The 4595-nt window shown below is 35.3% G+C and overlaps 1 long non-coding RNA gene across 1 annotated transcript; it reads right to left on the reverse strand.

The window, feature by feature from the left end:
• Nucleotides 1-2706: 2706 nt before the first annotated feature.
• LOC110259174 lies at nt 2707-4336 on the reverse strand. The gene is made up of 2 exons (XR_002341361.1): nt 4161-4336; nt 2707-3385 (listed from the first exon to the last, which is right to left on the reverse strand). It is a non-coding gene; the product is annotated as an uncharacterized LOC110259174 (long non-coding RNA).
• Between the last annotated feature and the right edge of the window lie 259 nt (nt 4337-4595).

The raw sequence follows: 4595 nt of genomic DNA on the forward strand, positions 1-4595 counted from the left end.
TCTATTTGAATTTTCTTTTTTCTTTTTTTTGCCATCTATGGCATGTGTAAGTTCCAGGCCAGGGATGAAACCTAAGCCAAAGTAATGACCTAAGCTCAGCACTGACAATGCCAGGTCCTTTAACTGCTAGGCCCACAGGAATTCCTGGAGGTTTTTTTTTTAAATCCTGAATGGATGTCAATTTTGTTAAGTGCTTTTCTGCACAATGAGATGATCATCTTTTTTTAAATTAATTTTTAATACCTTGTATCACATGATTGATCTGTTATGTTGAACCAACGTTATCTCAGAGATAAATCCCACTGCAGACTATAATTTTTGATGTGCTACTGATTTCAGTTTGCCATATTTATGAGGATGTTGCATATTCAAGCATTACTAAAGGGAAATTATAGAATAAAAATCAATGCAAAAAGAGAAGATCCAAAAAACAATTTAATGAACTATAAAGAACAAACTCAACACAAAGTTAGCAGGAGGAAGGAAATAATAAGGATCAGAGCCGAGATAATCAAATGATAATACAAAAACAATAGAAGAAAATAACAAAACAATGAATAGGTTTTTAAAAAGATAAAATTTGCACTTAGCTGGATTAGATTATTTGGTGAAAAAAGAGAAAAGACTACAATAATAAAATAAAAGTAGGAGTTCCTTTGCTCGTTGTAACAACCTGACAAGTATCATGAGGATGCAGTGGGTTAAAGATCTGGCATTGCCGTGAGCCATGGTGTAGGTCACAGATGTGGCTTGGATCCTGCATTGCTGTGGCTGTAGAGTAAGTTGGCAGCTGCAGCTCCAATTTGATCCCTGGCCTGGGAACTTCCATGTGCCACACATGCAGCCCTAAAAAGCATAAATAAATAAATAAAACCAAATAAAATAAAAAATAAATGAGGAGACATTATGACAGATGCCTGAGACAAAACGTTTAAAAACATCAGAAGACCTGTTGGTATTCTGTATGTCTTTGGGGTAAATGTCTCTTCAGTCCTTTTGCCCATTTATAAATCAGGTGGTTTGTTTTCATATTGGGTTGTATGAACTGCTTATATATTTTGAATATCAACCCCTTATTGGTCATATCATTTGCAAATGTTTTCTTCCATTCAGTATGGTGTCTTTTGTTTTTATAAAAACTTTTGCATTTAATTAGGTCCATTTGTTGATTTCTGATTTTGTTTCCCTTGCTTGAGGAGAAAGTTCTAAAAAATACTGCTAAGACTTAAATCAATGTGTGTATTGCCTATGTTTTCTTCTAGGAGTTTTATGGTTTCTGGTCTTACATTTAAATCAATACATTTCAAGTTAATTTTTTGTGAATGGAGTGAGAAAATATTATAATTTCATTCCTTTATATAGAGCTGTCCAGTTTTCCCAGCACCACTTACTGAAGAGACTTTCTTTTGCCCAATGTATATTCTTGCCTCCTTCATTGTTGATGAACTGACCAGAGGTGTGTTGGCTTTCCATTCTATTCCATTGATCTAAGTGTCTGTTTGGGACCAGAATCATGATGTTTTGATCACTGTAGCTTTGCAGTATAGCCTCAAGTCAGAGATCAAGATAAATCTGGCTTCATGGATGGATGCTCAACATCACTACTCACAACCACAATGAGATCTCACCTCACATCTGTTAGAATGGCTATCACCAAAAAACAAACAACAGCAGCAACAACAAAAAAACAATAGTAAATAACAAGTGTTGGTGAGGATGTAGAAAAAAGGCATCCCTTGGCCACAGCTGATGGGAATGTAGATTGATGTAGTCACTATGGAACACAGTATGGAGATTCTTCAAAAGAGTAATAATAGAACTACCACATGATCCAGCAATTCTACTCCTGGATTCATTTATTTGAAGAAAACAAAAACACTCATTTGAAAAGATACATGCACCCAATGTTCACTGAAGTATTATTTACAGATTTACAGTAGCTGAGATATGAAAACAACCTAAGTGCCTATCAACTAATGAATGAAAAATAATATAATGGAATACTACTAGCTATAAAAGGATGAAATCTTGCTATGTGTGACAACATGGATGACCTAGAGGGTATTATGCTAAGTGAAATAAATAAGACAGAGAAAGAAAATACTGAATGATTTCACTTATATGTGGAATCAAAGAGACATCAAACAAACGAACTAAAACAACAAAATAGAAATGGAATCATACATCTAGAGAGCAAACAGGTATTTGTCAGAGAGGAGGGGTTGGGATGAGTAGGGATGTAGATGAGGGAGACTAAGAGGTACGACCTTACAGTTACAAAATAATTGAGTCACAAATAGGAAATGTACAGGGTGGGAAGTATAGTAAATAATTATGTAATATCTTTTTATGGTGACAAAGAGTAACTAGACTTATCCTGGTAATGATTTTGAAACATAGAAATATTTAGTCACTCTGTTGTGTACCAGAACTTTAATAGTATTTTAGGTCAATTATACTTCAAGAACATACAAATAAAAAAACTCATAGAAAAAAAAGATCCAACTTGTGGTTACTAGAAGAGGGGAGTGGAGGAAGGGGAATTTGAAAAGGGTAGTCAAGGGTACAGAGTTTTCAGTTATAAGATAAAGAAATGCTAGGGACATAATGTACAAAATGAAAGAGGTAATTCACATTGCTGTATGTTATGTACGAAAGTTGTTAAGAGAGTAAATCTTAAGAGATATCATCACAGGAAAATTTTTGTTCTATTTTAAATATGTATTTATATGAGATGACGGATGTTGACTAAAATTATAAAACTAATTATTTCATGATAAATGTAAGGCAAATGATTCTGCTCTCTACTTTAAACTTATACAGTACAGTGTGTCAGTTATATCTTAAACTGGAAGAAAAAAGTTGAAAAAGTAAAACCTTACTGTGAACTTAAAAAAAAATTCATACAGATTAGTCCTAATTCTTCCTGAATAATCCCCTCATTCTCATTATTCCTCCACTAGAATTTGTGAACCCTCCAGATTCTGGAGTCTGCAATCTTATGTCTTTAGCAGTGTTGATTCCCAGGGTCAGTACAAGTTTAATGTGACCACTGAGTGATAAAATGATAGAATGAGTATACCAGATAATATCTGTGGAAATTACTTTCTTCAGGTACTCAAAAAAACTGCAAAACTTTTCTTGACACCATAAGTCCAGTACAATAAGTATTCAGATCTATTACTTCACTCATTCTTAAACTTACCATTTTCTCCGGGCTTCTCAGAGACAACTTGAAAAAACAAATTTAGCATGGTGATTAGAAGGGCAGCTGACATGATCTTGGATAATTTATTCATTATGATGTAAGGTGTGAAAAATGGAATCCCAGAAACTTCTCTGTTGCCTCCTATATAGATTAAAATTGTTTTTCTTGCCTTTTCCCCTATAAACAAACAGAAAAATCACAATCCAGTTCAATTTTCCTCAGGAAAAGCTGACCTCCATCACTTCCAAGGGATACAGGGTTGGGCCATGTTGGAAAATCAGGGACAGGGATGGAGTAGGGAGGAGCTTCTCTCCTGGGTCCTGTGCTTTGAGTGAAGTAACCTCATCTGACAGCACCAGCACAGGGGAGTGAAAAAAGCCCTATCTGATCACACTTCTTCTATCATTCTCCTCTTCCTTCCTAAAGAAGGTATGAGAAGCTAGAAGAGATTTGGAAAGATTCCAGACCTTTAGAAGTCGATTTGCCTGAATGAATTCTTGCATGGGTTTTGGATGAATGATTGAGTTCAGGGGAGAAGGTGAGAAAAAAGGAGACTCCTAATATTCTCTTCTGGCATGAAATAAATGCCCTGGCTGGATAGACAGTGATAGAAGGAAAACTAAGGGGGATAGAGATAATATAAGGATCGTAGTATGGATTCAAAATCAATAGGGATAGAACTAGATAAATTCTAAGGACGAGCGAGTATAAGATAAAACCTGGTCTCTAAAGTTGGAGAGGTTTACAGCTTTCTGGATGAGTCTTTAAGGTTTTTTAATCAGGGAAAGGAATAAATAAGAAGATGGAAAAACCATGGGGATTAAAGATACTAAGGTCTTTCCCCCTAGATTCTCTGCTGGGTCTGTTGACCTTTCTCAGACTGTTTACACACACACCTCCACACCCAACATTGCCCTTCTTCCCCATGGTAAAAATTTCTTTTTCCACTTACCTGGATTAATCTCCAACAGACAATTCTAAGTTTCTTAGCATACACAGGACATCTCTCTTCTCTTATGCCTCCTCTAAAATAATGAAGCCCATCATCTAGAAGCATCAGTCAAACCACTCAGGTGTTTTCTCTCTGTGAACTACATCCAAAAGGGAAATAAGAGTAGCACAAGGACGCAAGATAGCAAGGAAGGGACTTTGCTCTTCTCTAATGATGTGATAGCAAAAAGACCTCACCTAGCCATAAAGTCAAATATTTAATCCAGATATATACATGAAAACACAGACACAATCCTCTGAAAAATTAGTCTTTCTTCCTGCTTTTATTATTTTAAAAATCATAGCATATAACAAAGATTTAAACAACGCATTCTCACAGCAACTGCCCAGATTTATGTATTTACCTTGATTAGAGGAAGGATTGTGTATACAAGCT

The sequence above is a fragment of the Sus scrofa genome, unplaced genomic scaffold (genome assembly GCF_000003025.6).
Source record: "Sus scrofa isolate TJ Tabasco breed Duroc unplaced genomic scaffold, Sscrofa11.1 Contig955, whole genome shotgun sequence".
Classification (NCBI taxonomy): domain Eukaryota; kingdom Metazoa; phylum Chordata; class Mammalia; order Artiodactyla; family Suidae; genus Sus; species Sus scrofa.